Raw genomic sequence first — 16,391 nt, forward strand, 5'->3', positions numbered from 1 at the left:
TACTTCAATTTTAGCCTAAAAAATATCTAAAAACCCTTCAAAAATACCTCAAAATCCATAAACAAATCCGAAGAATCCAAATCTAAGGAAGAGATACCTCACCTCGGAGATCAGAAATCAGATCCGGAGACAGACCGAAGCAAGGAATTCTGTACAAGGAGTTACTCAATCAGATCTGAGGGAACGATAAAGTTGTCTTCGGAAAGGTATAATTTCTTAATTTTTTTATCTAGGTTTTTTTAGCAATGTAATTTATTTGAGGATTAGTAGAGACCGGCGTTTGCCGGGCGGGGTTGGTGCCTAACACCTTCCAACCCCGTAACATGATCCCCGGGCCCTTTTTTTTTCTTTCTTAGATTAGTAGTATGTTTGCCTTTTTTAGAGTCAGTTTAGTTCCTAGACCGTAATAACTAGGTGGCGACTCCCAAACCTCAAATGTCAAAAGCGGATCCGCGTACCAAGCGGATCGAGGGCGCTTTCAATTATCCCATCAATCAGTTGATAACATAAGTTATTTCTATCCATCCATCAATTCATCGATAAATTATCTATTGTTCCAATTATCTATTAAAGTAAATTATTTATGATCCTAAGGTATCAACCAATTCCAAATAATGATCTTCATTGAATAGAAAGACCCGAAAAATACGATTAAATAGAAAATAGTTCAAGTTGTGAAAATTTTGCTAAGTATCAAAAATATGATTTTCAAAGTTCTTTAAATGAAGAACGAGTTTTTGGAAATAAAAGTCTTAATTACAAGTTTTGACATCATATAATTTTTAAAACTTAATTTTAAGAAAAAGTCAAAGAAAAAGAGGATTGAAAATCTGACAAAAACGTTAAAAATCACATATCTGTTCTTGAACCCAAAAATTAAATTTTGATTATTTGAGTATTGGATTTTTAAACCATCCAAATATAGGAAATTCCCTTACTTTCGTTAAATAACTTAAATATTTTTAATAAAAATAAGGTGTTGAAATTTGTACATGTTAGTCGAGAAAAGCTATGCCGAAAATTGTACTAACTATAATTTTTAACATAAGGTCGAATGATCAAGCCTAAGAGATGTTGGGACGATAGGTTAGTCGACTGAGGTGGTGGGTCGAGCGAGCTTTTCTTGGGTCCACTGAACCCAAGATTTGCACATATTGTATTCCTTCATTCATGGGATAATAGGTTATTTTCTTTTCCATTTTTAGTCCAAAATCACTCACAATCCTTCCACAATTTTTTAAACTATTGATAACCATAATAAATAATAGGTTTGCTCATTTTCTACTTTCTAACAAAAGATTTACTAATCTAAAAATAAGATTTAATAATTGAAACCATTTAATCATGTATGTTTTTGAAGAATGTTCCCCTAGATTGAAATTAAAATCTAGTTATTTGAAATAAAATGATTTTATATTAAAAACTTAGGTGGCGTTTGGATAAGACTCCTTGGCTACTTTTGACTCTTGCGGGGAGTTAGAAGTCATTTGGATATGTTTAGATGAGCAACTCCTTCAAAGAATTACTTCGCGTAAGAGTAAAAAATTGCTCTTTATGAAAAAGTCGCTAAAATCTACTTCTCAAAACGCATCTTGCGGGGAATAAAATTCTAATGGTTCATTTTACCAAAATACCCTCAACTTTATTATTTTTCCACAAGAATATCCAAACCTTATTTGCGCCCTAAACCAGATGAAAAAAGGGAACTCGCCTTTTCTTCTTCATCTTTCTGCCCCTTGCAGTCGTTCGACCACATAACACCTTTGTGGTGCTTCGCCCTCCCTTCCTCGTCATCATTATTTCCCTTTCTAATCTCTCTACCCTTTTAAAAGAACTTGTGGTATGCAAAGCTGCAAAGAGAAATAAAGCTAGGGCACGTCCGTGCTCTTCACCCTCCCACCTTCGTCGCCATTAAAGTTATTGTAGAGAAGTAAGCTTGTTTACCAAATCTTGATTTGATTTTTTTTTTTTGACAATGAGATCTCTATTCATCTACGAAAGGGTTTAGATTTATATTTCTGCCCTTATTACAGATTTAGCTATTTTCTCATTCGGCCAACTAGAACACCGATGTGTTATTTAGATTTTCTTCAATCTCTCTCCGCAGACAAAAAGTCAAGGTACGTCGTTCGGCCAACTTACCAATTTTCTGTTAAAATTTTCAATTTTCTTCAAATTTCCAATTTTTGTTAAAATTTCAACTGGTTGATTTTGATTTGAGTTAAAATTTTAGCTTATTGTTTGTGTTATGCTAATTTCTTATCTTTTCTGTTTTTCTTTTTTGGTTTTTTTTCTTTGTGATAATGTTTTGTGAAATTAAACTCTTATAGCTTAGAAGAATTTATTTGAAATGGGATTCTTGTATTTTGTAATGTCATTATCTGTTTGATTGTCATTCCTCAAACATAGGGTCATGAATACTTGAAGCCTTTTTTTCATTGATATACCCAAGTTTGGACTTCCCACAAAGAAGGATAGAAGTGACTCTTGACCATGACAAATAATTTAAGCCATTTAATGAGACAGATGTTAGTCTCATACCTAGATTCATATTTGACATTTCTGTCATGGAGATTTATAATGTTAAAGCACTGACCTGAGAGTAGAGGTAAGAAAAAAACTGATGTTAAGATGGTAGTTGCTGGAGCACACCTTGTGCAAACAAGGATGGATAACTTTTATTCAGCAATGTATAGTGTTAAAAGGCTTGAAAAAGATCTGATAGACAACATAGTTTTTTTGGACATCAATGTTATCTTGGACAACTAGTAATTAATCTTTAATGATGGTGAGATTATAACATACATACCCATTGAAATCCTTTGTAGAAACAAATAACATAAATAAGATAATCAAAATAATAGAAGGATGCGTAGATTTAACATGGTTCAGCTGTAAGGCCTACATCCACAAAGATGAAGCTAGTTTTCTTCTTGCAATTTATCTGATTTTCACCAGAGACTTATAGAGATGGTACAAGAATTATTTAGGAAGAAGATTCTAATTACAACCAATACAGATTTTGTAGAATGGAATATTCAAATAATATATCAATCAATTATTTTAAAATAGAAAGTCGATATTATTGAAATCAGCTAAATATAGATTTTCTAGAATAGGAAGATCAAATAATATCAAGGCAATTTTCTTTGATATGATTTCCATCCTCCAACACTTACTTGTCCCCATCTTTACAATAGCCACAAGATTCAGCAAAATCTTCAAGTTCTTCAAGTCTCTAAAAATCTCTTGAACCTTATAATCTATCAAGATATGAACTTTTCCTGATATAGAGTTATTACAATTTATGTTTTTTTTCCTATAATTGAATAATAGATTAGAGGTTTTTTCCCCTCCAAGAACAAGATTATGATTTCTAACCTCATTTTAATGATTATGGTATATTATTTTCCTTTATTTTATAATCTGAATAATTGTTGGTCAATACTTAATGTTTTTTCCTATAAAAAATCTCAAAGTCTAGCCAAGCACATATTAACAAACTAACAGAACACTTTTAACAAACTAACTATAGCTCACAAAACCTCTATCTTTTTAAAGAGTGATTGTGTGTTATTCATTATCACACATTTCAAAGAAGACCCATTATATTAACTTGGAAGACTGATTACCAAAGAATTGTGGAAAGATTGGAAAGTCGGGTCCCATATTAAATTTATTAGTCTTGAATTGTTTTGTCAATGAGGGAATTTCCTCCTCACCTTCTCTAATTAGTCTTCACAAACTTCAAGATATTTTCAGCCTTGCCCAGTACGTATAAGATTAAAAGGTAAAAAAGGAGACCATTTCCTTCCACTACCATGAAAGCTCCCCCTATTTTTCTTTTTTAATTTAATGCATCTTTTACTTTTGATTTAGGGGAGTCTCTTGGTTGTTAAGTACAACACCACAAAAAAATTGAAGGCAAATGCACTCATTTAATATTTTTATCATACTTTTAAAGTTGACTGTTTTGGAAAATCTCCTGTTATCATATACATTTCAGACCGGGTTCAGCCTTAGCTTTCTCTAAACTTTTTCAAAAAATACTACCTTTTTTATATTTTTCCCTAAAAGTATTCTAAGATACCTTCCACTAGCAGTTGGACCCATATCAAAATAATTTGTCGATATTTATTTACATATTTCAAGCTTAAGGAGTTAGACAAAAAATTTCAGACCAATCCAATGATTGGACTGACTTGAGGCCCATTTTACACTAATTTGAGTGAAGAACTAACCTTTGATCAAAACTGCAAAAATGTAACCCTTTGAATGCCCTTTCTAGCATGTTTGACCATGTTTACAATTTTTACAAGTTGATCTTTATATAAATTATTTTCTGTTGCAACACAGGGTATGTTGATAGATTTTCTATTTTATGTATTTTGGATGGTTACTTTGTGTTGCCAAGGTACGTTGATAGATTTGTTGGCTTGATTTAAATAGTAGTTGTTTTATGTATTTTGGTGGGGAATGCATGTGTTTGCTTAAGTGATTGCATTGCTTAATTTGCATGACTTATCAATAATAAAGTTTTTTGTATGAAATTAATAGTAAAAGAGTAAAATAACTAATATTAGATTTGAATAAATAATAGATGTCGTAATTGTCTTATGATTTATTAATTCTTGGTTCTTTATGGTTTATATGATTACATGATTAATGTTATATTATTAGATTTTGAGAGTAATTGTGTAGTTCATAGACTTTCACATTTTTTTTTTCAATAATTTGAGTAGTTCTTAAAGAGATAGTTTTATTGTATCTCATAATTATAACTAGCTTTGTACATTGACTTTAATTTGTAACAGAAAATGTCTGAAAACCAACGTAAGAGAAAAGAATTGACTTCTGAAATAGACAAAACAAAATTTATCTGGACTCGAGAAATCTACAAGACATTTATCGATATATGTCTTGAATTGGTCCAACAAGGTCGTAGAAATGACCCTACTTTGAAAAAGCAAAGTTGAAAAGACCTTCAGTAAGAGCTTAAGAATAAAGTAAATGTACACGTCGAACTGAAATAATTTAAGAACCATTAGAATAAAATCAAGCTTGACTGGAAGAGTTGGACTAGTTTGATGAATATGAGTGGCATTGGATATGACAGAGTAAAAAATGTCATTGTTATGAAAGATGCATGGTGGGACTGATAGGTTGAAGGTAATACTCTAACCTAGCTTATCCAATTACATTTATTCTATCAAATAATTATATTAATATATTTTTTTATAGATCCATTCAACTGAAAGTAAATTTCACTCCAAGGAATTCGAATTTGTTCATGAGTTGGATCTTATATTCGGTGGGACCATATCCACTGGTTCTCATGCCCGATCTCCTGTAATAAATTATGAGTTTGTTGAAGAGAATCTGGATGATGATGATGTTGATAGTCCTAATTTGATCTCTAAGACTCAACCAGAAATGCAATCCAAAATCCAATTTCCATCAAATATGTATTAAAATACAGATAATCTTCAAAGTGAAAACATAACTCGTGTACCTTTAAGAATGACATCATCTGGTGGGGAGTCCCAATTACAAAAGAAGAAGACAACAAAAAATAATTATATATTTGAAGAAAAGTTTGGTCAACTCGTTTAAGCTATTAATGATAAGAGAAAGACTAATATCGTTGATTGTGTTGCGCTATTAGATAAACTATCAGATGATATTCCATTCATGAGTAAATTATATGGTTGGGCATGTGATAACTTAAAAAAAAAAAGATTCAAAGATATGTTTTATTGTTTTAGGACGAAAGAGGCACGTTTACAGTGGTTGGTGGGTAAAAGGCAAAGGTCAACTGGTGGTAGTTCTGGTGGTCGTAACGATATATAGGATTTATCTATGTCGAATGTTTTTAGTCTTTATTTATGTCGGGTGTAATGGAGATATTTATGTTTTTTGTCTTTATTTATATTAGATATTTTTTGTCTTTATCTATGTTGGATGTAATGGATATATTTATATTTTTTGTTGGATGTTTTTTGTCTTTATTTATGTCGGATGTTTTTTATCTTTATCTATATCAGATGTAATAAAGATATTTATGTTACGTTTAAATTAATATTGATTATCGCTAGATCATGGTATTTGAGTTGTTTATAAGTTTGATTTTTGATATTTTATAACATATTTGAAAACAAACAAACTTGATGGATTCATCGTCCGATGCATTTTTTATGTCTTCATCATCGGATGAAGAAGTGATGGATTCATCGTCGGATGAAGAGGTAATGGATTTATCGTCAGTTGAAGACGTTTCAGATTCATCTTCAGATGATAGTCTTGAACTATTAGCAATTGGTATGGTAGTAACCCAGATTTTGCCTCAACGAGAACATATTTTAAATAAACAACTCAAGACAAATTGTGGTTTTACTGGGGAAGATTATATAAAATATGTTTTATCAGGAAATAATTATATATGTCATGAACAATTTAAAATGGAGAAACACGTTTTTCCCAAATTATTATCATCTCTTCGCGACAAGACAAATTTAAAGAGTACATGACGCGTTTCTTTATAAGTCTCTTTGACAATGTTCCTAATGATATTATGATAAAATGCAAGTATGAGATTGACTACCAATCGATTTCAACATTCGAAAGAGACTATAAGCAAGCATTTTCATAGAGTTCTGGAGGTGATTCTATGTTTATGTATGACTTTTATCGTGCTCCGATACTCGAATGAGATCCCTCATGAAATTCAGACTAGTCGAAGATACTGATTTTTCTTTAAGGTAACTTATTACATTTTTTTGTTATTAACACCAATATATATATTTTTAATTGATGCATTGTCTTATATATTATTATTTCAATATGAAGGATTGCGTGGGAGTGATAGATGGTACTCATATAGGAGCACGTGTTCCTGCAGCAGACCAACTTCGTTTCTTAGGTCGAAAAGGGACACAGAATGTGTTGGCTATATGCTCTTTCGTCATATTTTTTACGTATGTCATGGCTGGATAGGAGGGACAAGCAAATAACTCAAATATATTATTGAAAACCATCACTAATTCCAATTCAGGATTTTCACACCCACTAGAAGGTCAGTATTTAAAGTATTAATCGAGATAATACTTTATTTAGTTAAATAAATTTATAATGATTCTAGTTGTTCACTTTAATTGTTAGGCAAGTATTATCTAGTTGACTTTGGATATCCATTGATGATTGTTATTTGACGTCATATAGAGGTGTTTGTTACCATCTACAAGATTTTTGGAGAGGGACATAGGAGAAATGGAAGAAAAAACTGTTCAACCATCTACATTCTTCCCTACGCAATGTCATTAAAAGGTGTTTTGATATTTTGAAGGCACAATGGGCAATTTTTTATGACATAAATTTATATTCATTTGATACGCAACGGGATATTGTGATTACATGTATGGGATTACATAATTTTATTCAAAAAGAATGTTTAACAGATGTGGAATTTGTCCAATATGATCAAGATGATTTTGTAGAAGAATGATCCACATCTTTAGATCATAGAAATCCAATTGTGCATTCACATCGTTAAGCAAATAGGACTATGGAACAAAAGAGAGAAGTCATAACAGAAGCTATAAAAGAGGCCTATGATCGACATGATATTAATGTATAAGGATGACTTGTCTTAAATTCAGTATTTTAATTTAAATATTGTTAAACATTTGACTTGTTATTCCTGTAAGTTGTTTTAAATTTATCTATTTTGATTTTTCATGCATTTGAAATTTTTGATTATAGTTTTGATGGCACTTTGTTGTTCATGTGGCCAGGAGTTGGTTTTATTACTACTATAACCAAAGAAAATAAAGGTAGAAAATTTTATCGGTGTCCATCTTGGAAGGTAATAATTGTCAATAAGATATATATGAACTTATCATATTTTTCTTACAATATAATATATTTTTATTACAACCTAATAAAAAAAATTTTCTTTAATTCTAGAATCATACTGGAGAATTTTTATGGGTTGACAAAGTTGAATCTATTGACGAAGTTGATGTAGCTGATAAGCATGTGAAGAAAAATAGATAATAAAAGACCATGAAGGATTTGTTTTTTTATGCATCAATAGGATGCAATATATTACAGTTTATAACAATTTTAATTTTAATAGCTGTATTAATTATGATGTTATTTCTTAAATAGATATATGTAGATTGCATGTATGAGATTTGTTTAAGTATAGATATATATATTGAGATTTGGTATGTTTGAGACATCTTTTATATATACAGTAATTCAATAGGTGATAAGTTAAAACATCCAATTTTTAAAGGAGGTGTTGTCATTTTTTTTTTAATTTTGAGTATAATGGATTTAAACACATTATATTAATATTTAATATTTAAAATATTATTTTATATTATATTAATATTTATACTTAAAATGTCAAAACAGTATAGTTTGAAGGCATATTATGACATTAAAAGATAAAAAATAGTAATTGGTATAATGTAAAGGTATTCTGGTCTTTTTTCTAGAAGTCATGAGAAGTTAGTATGGTTCTCAAACAGACTTCTAGTACAAAAGTACTTCTGTCAGTACTTCACAGAGTTGATTGTTAAACGTCCTTTCTGCACAGAATTACTTTTACAGCTCCTCCACAGAGTACTCCAATTCCTCTTCTTTAGAACAGTAGTTTTACTCCTGGTATCCAAACAAGCCTTAGCAACTAAAGAGTAGAAAGGAAGAGTTTGTACATTGAATGCTTCTTTTACAAACCAATAGCTTTGAGATCTAGTCCTAAAGGTCCTTTTTGTTCATTTCCAACCTTTTTTCTCTCGTAAATGCGCAATTTTCTTGGATCAATTTGAAGTCCTCGACAAGATGAATATTTTCTTCTCTTTCGTCAAGTCTTGAATCCCACTTTATAATTCTTGAATTGTTTCTTCTAATTCTAAAGAGGCTAGGGTTAGAAGAAGAGAATGAAAAATCTGTAAATTTCTAATAAGTTTTGTATTTATAGTGACTTGAGGACCTAAAGGTAATTTTTGAGTTTATTTTATTTTGTTTAAAAAGTCTATGTCTCAGACTCCATTTTTTATAAACTTATAGTCTATTTTGAATAATTTTTCAATAAAATGGTATCCTCATATTTTTTTAAATAATTTTCTAGAAAAAAAAATTATTTTTAAGTGACCAAACTCAACCATAAATAAAATTTCCTTAAGATGTGCAATGGATATCTAAGATATAACAAAAATTGAAAAAAGTAACATAAATGGATCACATTTACAGTGTCGAGTTCACCATTTTCTGTTGTCTAGTTCAATATTTTTATTGTTAAGCTCACCATTTAGTGTCAAGTTCACCACTTTCTATTGTTGAATTCATCAATAATTGATATTAATATTTTGAGACTTCCTTTCGATTGCGGTGTTTAGAGATGTATTGCAAATTTGGGAGGGGTGGTTTGTGAGCATATTCGGTACCATGTGGGAAAATGAAATCATATTCATTTCTGGGATGATAGTTTGTATGGTTAGACTTCTTTACATCTTTTGTTCCCCAATTTATATTATTTATCCATGAGAAATGAGAATGTTTGTCTCTGCTTTTTCTTGTTCCTAATGAGAGGGGAGAGTCTTAGGATCTTTGTCTAAGAAGAAGGCTGAATGATTGGGAAACTGAGGATGCAATCTCTATCATGGACTTGTTAGCCTCCACAGGTCCTTCACTAGATAGGGAGGATGGTCGAATTTGGAAAGGCAGTAATCGTGGTCATTTTTCTGTCAAGTCATTAGATGCGTTACTTGAAGGTAATCAAAAGGTTTATTTTCCATCCTCAATCATTTTGATTTTCTAAGGTTCCTTAAAATGTTTCTTTTTTTTCCATGTGGTTAGTAGTCTTAAAAAGGCTTTCCACGGTAGATATTTTAAAGCATAATGATATTGTGTCGTTGACTATTGTCGTTTGTGCAAAGTGAAGGGGGAGTCTGCGGAGCAAATTCTTATTCATTACAATGTAGCATTTGGTGTTTGGTCTTATTGCATCTCCTTATTTGATGTTTTGTGGTGTCAGCCTTGTCTGATTGTTTCTCTCTTATTTGGTTGGATGTCTTATTCTTTTTTTGGTACGTTGAGGATCATTTGAAATTTATTGTCCTTCGCAATTTGTTGGGATTTAAAAAAATAAAAGAATATGCACACGTTCAACAAGAACGAAAGCACTTTTCAAGAAATCATTTTCAGCATCCTTGGTTGGTTGTTTCATTGGTACAAGCAATTCATTGAGTTTAGGGGCTTATTTTTTGAAGACTTTGTATTTAGATGGGAAAATGTTATCAAGGGGTAGTTTTTTTTTTCGTTCCCTTCTTTTCCTTGAGGACTTCTTGCCCTTGTATCAATAAATTTTTATTTAAAAAAAATATTATAGATGAACTGGACACTTTTTACTTGTGTTCAATTACCGTTGAACCGATCAAATCAAATTATTATGTGGTAGGAGTTTTGTAGATGTCCATTTTCAAACTTGTGATTAAACCCAAAAAGAAATTATTATTTTTTATTTGTTTTTGGTTCTGAGTTTCTCCTTGAAATCTAGAGGTTGTAGTATTGGATTGCCAATTTGGTAATCCATTTGAGTTCAACTACCCTTAGTAAGATTTGAAATGTTACCAAGTTAGTAAGGGAAATGTTTCCCTAAAATAACAAGGGGTTTCCACGTTAAAGAATTTCTGTAGGCCTTTCCTACACGTGGGCAAGGGTATTTGTAGGAAAAAAAATTAAGGTAGAATTTCACTAGAATTTGAGAGAGAATAATTAAGGTTAAGAAAACTTGACATTTACGATATGAAGGCAGACCTTGATCTAAAAAAATATCATGATGAAGTTAGTGAATGGAGTGAACAACATAAGCAAGAAGATAGATGTTTTCATTGTGTCATCAACTCATATCACCCACCATGAATCTAACCTTGTAATGCGAGTAGCTAGTGAGCCATATAGCATTTGTCTCTTATGTGATAGCGATGATTACTTAGTTGAGTATTGGCCAAGTCTATCAATGATCAAGGCCGAGCAAGCCAATGCGATCAACTCTTACAATACTTATAGGAAGCCAACTTCAAATCCGCTCAACCAAACATATCATCCAAATAATAGGTTTCATCCCAACTTTTTCATTTAGAAAGAATGAACCTATTCAATAGACAGGTCCTTTAGGTTTCCTTAAGAACTACCCTAGGCAAGTCAATCCAGTTCTGACTTAGGCTATGGTTCCACAACATTCGTATTCATTTCTTCAATCAAGGTAATCGGCAGTAATCGTCCTTGACCCTATGACCAACTAATCTCCACCTGTATCCCAACCAATCACTCCACCAGAATCCATGATGGCCGAATTAATGAAGCAATAACAACAACAATTCATTCATCAACAACAACATACCAATCAAAGTTAGTCTCAGATATATCAGGTCAATGCTCAGGCTTTAAACAAAATGGAAGTTCAAGTAGGGATAGTAGTTTTGTCCCTAAGATGGAGGGAAAAATATAATTCCCTAATCAGGTAATCCCCAATCCAAAAAGTCAACCTATGGTTCATAGTGCCTCAAAATCAATTTGAGATAGGAAGCCATTTAGGAGTTTCACATAACTTAGTCCAGGCTATCCACATGCTTAGTGTAAATCCATCAGGTTTACAAGTTATCTAATGAACAATAATCTTAAACTGTCCAACTTTAATGTAAACCGAGATAATGAACTACACATACATCTCTTCCTAAACATCATAGAGTTCTTCGGTATGCCCCTCTTCCGATCATGAGCAATCTCGGGCTTTTTTCATATGTGCTCTAGAGAATTAGCCAACAATTCTCATAGTAAGCAGCCCTACTTCCACGCTCATATAGGTGTTTTTATCGTGAGTGTCATGTATCTTAACACTCCACTGGGCTTCCCGCTATAGAAAGCATTAAAAGTTATAAACACCTCATCTCAAGATACATATGTATTACTGAGTCATAGGGATGGATAATGTAATACCACACAAATTACTCAACAACTTTTTTTCCCATTGAACCTAGTCCTTGGGATCTCTAATTGCTTAGGTTGGGTTCATGCTGTTGGATATTTAATTTTCACTAGGATTTAAATCGATATCTCTTGACATTTTATGGGCTAACTCTCTAGCAAATCCTTTAGTTAAAGGATCTGACGAATTTTCTATTGATTTCACATAATCAACAGCTATGATTCCACCTCTTAACATTATCGCACAATGTTATGTCTACAACGAATGTGTCTAGACTTTCCATTATATGAATTATTTTTGAGTTCTTAATATGGCCGCTTGGCTATCACTATGAATAGAAATTACAGTAATAGGTTTAGGCCACAATGAAATATCCGTTAAGAAATGCCTTAGTCATTCTGCTTCCTCTTTAACTTTATCTAAAACTATAAACTTTGATTCCATATTGGATCGGGCTATGCAGGTTTGCTTGGTGGATTTTCAAGACACTACACCTCCTCCTAAAGTAAACACATATCCGCTTGTGAATTTAGATTCATTAGAATCTAAAGTCCAGTGTGCATCCCTATATCATTTTAATATAGCTGAACACTTTCCATAATTAATCTCATAATCTAAGGTATATTTAAGATACCTTAGAATTCTAATTAGAGTCGTTTAGTGCTTTTTACCCGGATTACTTGTATACATACTTAACCTTCCAACTGCATAAGCAATGTCAAGTCTAGTGCAGTTCATGAGGTACATGAGACTACCTATCACTCTAGAGTAATCTAACTGAGATAAGCTTACACCAATAGTTTTCCTTAAATTACTATTAGGATCAAAAGGAATCCTAACAAGATCATAGTTGAATTGATCGAATCTTTTCAACACTTTCTCAATATAATGAGACTAAGGTAAAGTCATATTCTCTAGATCTCTTTTAATTTTTATCCATAAGATAACATATTCATCAACCAAGTCTTTCATTAAAAAAAACTCTCTAAATATTTCTTTGTGTGTTTTATCGCATCTAAATTAGTTCTAAAAAGTAGTATGTCATCTACATATAGGCAAATATTCACTCCTGATTCATTATTAAATTTGTTACAGATATCTTATTTGCTTCATTTATTTTATAACCATTTGAGGTCAACATTTATCAAAATTTTCATGCCACTGTTTGGGAGCTTGCTAAAGATCATAAAAGGACTTCCTAAGCCTACAAACTTTTGTTTCCAAACCTTGAACTACAAAATCTTCATATTGGTTCATATATTTCTCCTTCAAATTCTCCATTTAGAAAAACGATTTTTACATCCATTTTCCTAAAATTTTCAAAATTCAAAAGGTGCTTCAAAATACTCTTTAAATTTTTATTTTTGAATTGTGGGAGAGAAAATGGGGTAGTTAATTGATGTTTATCCTATAAATATAAGAATTTTGAATTTGTAAAACTCTCTCATGCCACGTGTCGCTTTCCTATTGCACTGAATCTTATTTTTGTCGATCCAAAATATGACATGTGTTTTAATATTATTGTTTGATTACATTAAACTTTAAGATGTTTTCGTGTAGCTAAAAAATCAATAATCAATGACCATGACGAAGTATAAAGTATTTTAGTCTGAATAGGTGCAAAATGTAGGATCAAGGTCATACTAATTTGTTAGGAACCTACGCTATTATTGGGAGATCAGAAAAATAAATTTTTGAGATTTTAAAAATCATAGAGGTCTCTCCAAATTCGCGTTCACCTCATCCTACTTTAGAATATTTAGAAAAAAAAAAATATATTATTATTTTCTAAATAAACACCATCGGAGAAGTTCTTGGAACTTCTATTTGGTAAAGTTGTTTCTCTTTCGAGCGAAATATACAAGTTTTTCATCTAATCAAGGACTAAAACATATTTCATTTTCGAACCAAAATATTAGATAGGTGCCCATCTATACTTTTTCTTGATTTTTTCGTTATAATGATAATATTTTGTTTTTTATGTTTCTTTTGTATCTTTTCTCGATGTAAGAAAAAGTATATGTGTTTATTTTTATATATCATTTATAGGAGAAGAATTTGTTAATGATGAATGGATCATGATAATGATGTTTGAAAAATGATATTTTTTGCATTAGCATAATAAATTGATAAAAACCTTGATTGAGCAAGAAGGAGCTAGAGTGCCTTGGGATGAAATACCCAAACTAATTATTAGTAATTATTAATTTATTTGTGAGTCAAAAGTATCTCCCACAAGTATGAAGCTCACTAAAGTTGTTACAACTTTGAACTACGCAATGCACATTTGTTACAACTCTCTAGTATCAGCTCGCTTCAACTCAAAAGAATGATGTGATCTTATAAAGCTAATCATTGAAAATATAGGAGATTGTGCTTCTTATATAGAAGATGGATAATTTTGGTGTTTTAGCTGTTTGTTAATAAACCGTTCAACTTTTTGATTAAAAGTTATTTTTGAAAGTTTTGAAAACATCATGATTTGGATTACTTCAAGGGACCCAGTTATGTAAAAATCTTATAGTAAAAGCATTCTTATATATATATATATATATATATATATATTTTAAGTAATTGAAATAAATAATTTATAACAAGGAAAATGATGACCATTTCCTCCATCACCATTGGGTTACAAGGTATGAATCTAACAAATTGTGCAATCAAGGTTGTGATTAGCATTAGTGTCATCTATTAACACCACCTGCCAAAAATTTTCAAAATTGCAAAAATGTTACTAGTTATGACAATGTATGAAAAAACACGAGGACATACACCTCAAGGTGCACAAATATGTGTGCAATCGGAAGACTAAGGCATAGTCCAAAGACATCTACAAAATGAATCTTGTGTTATATATTGGTGCATGCATATGTTGTATATTCTATTAATTAAAAAAGTGATCTATTGCAGCGGATATTCAAATCCGCCGCTATATGTTGTATATTCTATTAATATAAAAAATTGACCTATTGCAGCGGATATTAAGATCCGCCGCTATAGGTATTATATTTAACAACGGAAAATATTTTCCGCTGCTACATTTAGTGACCGAGGTAACAACGTCGGATCTTGCTTCCGCCGCTCATCGCCGCAATAGCTTTTACCGACGGAAAAATTAGCCTATAGTGGTGGAAATGTCCGCCGCTGTAGAACAAAAATGTTGTAGTGATTCCTCACATGTTAAAGGGAGATTTTTTGTTTGCATGCCTCAAATGCAACCTACCTATTTCGGTAATTTTTTCATAAATATATACATGTTTCCAACTGTCTACAAATTTCATAAATATCTATCCAAATAGGAAACTAGTTGAAGATATTATACTATCGTCCTTAACATTTCAACATATTGAATAATTTTTTAGTAAAAAAATTTATTAGTCAACGAGCCTCGCCATTTTCAATGTATTTGGACATTACATTTCTTCCAAGCCCTTTGAATATCACCTATGTAATTGTTTAATAGTGTATACTTCTGTCAATCCTTCACCTCAAATGTTTGTGTTTTAAGTTGTTGAGTTATTCAATAGGCTTGGAATATTGATCTACAGTAGCCTAACATTGAGACTTTAAAAATATCATTTTACCTAGTATGGGAGATTTGGTTCATGTTGGCATCGAGTCGAGTCTAGTCCAGCATACAATCCTTTAAATCCAAGTTAAGGCTTGACTTGATATGCTTGGTATTACCCAACTGGAAGGTGTATTGTTTAACCAAGACCCCAAGGTGGAGTATTTGGGTTGTTCATCATTAAGTGATAAAATGAGCGTAATGATGTCTTGGAAGGTAGAACCTAAGTTAGGAAAGATAGATTGAAAACCTATATGATTACTTTGATGGAGGGAGGATATAACAAGGAAACAAGATAAGAGATAGGCAGGGGACTCAGGTGGAGGGATCTTTGGGGTGGACATCGACGAATAAAGAGAAAAGTAAAATAAAAGATATTTTCTAGATAATAGGATTGTAAAAAGAAATTATTGATACCCTAATTTCTAGAGACCGACTAGTTGCACACCACTAGTTGTTGTTTGCACTCTAACATTAAAAAAATTGTTTTTTATTTTTTAAATTGATTTCAACTTACTAATTGCACTTCATTATGATAGTCTTAAGACAATTCCAACAAGTTTCTTAAGCACATTAAAATCATCGAAACCAATCCTTCCTTGGTATATCACTTCGGTTACATGGTGAGTACAAGAGATTTTTTATATTTGCGCATATATTAGACTATACAAACATGATTGAACTAACAATAGTTTATATGGGTATGGTTGGGAAAGAAGAAGAAAAGGAGTGCAATATTTATTATTATTTTTTGAGTGGAATCATTCTAATGAAGTGCAAAGGGGAATTTTTTAAGTGATGGAGTGCAATCGGTAATGGGTGGTG

At 31.4% G+C, this 16,391-nt stretch overlaps 1 long non-coding RNA gene across 2 annotated transcripts; it reads left to right on the plus strand.

The window, feature by feature from the left end:
• The first annotated feature begins 1,694 nt into the window (after positions 1 to 1,694).
• Positions 1,695 to 7,734, plus strand: LOC147382477 (uncharacterized). Of its 2 annotated transcripts, XR_015174027.1 has the most exons (5): positions 1,695 to 1,930; positions 2,034 to 2,120; positions 4,357 to 6,758; positions 6,847 to 7,072; positions 7,159 to 7,734. It is a non-coding gene; the product is annotated as an uncharacterized LOC147382477 (long non-coding RNA). The 2 variants fall into 2 exon arrangements; XR_015174026.1 differs by having other exon boundaries at positions 2,034 to 6,758.
• Positions 7,735 to 16,391: the final 8,657 nt, after the last annotated feature.

This window comes from Akebia trifoliata, chromosome 16 (genome assembly GCF_017979445.1).
Source record: "Akebia trifoliata isolate Shusen 1 chromosome 16, ASM1797944v1, whole genome shotgun sequence".
Taxonomy (NCBI): Eukaryota; Viridiplantae; Streptophyta; class Magnoliopsida; order Ranunculales; family Lardizabalaceae; genus Akebia; species Akebia trifoliata.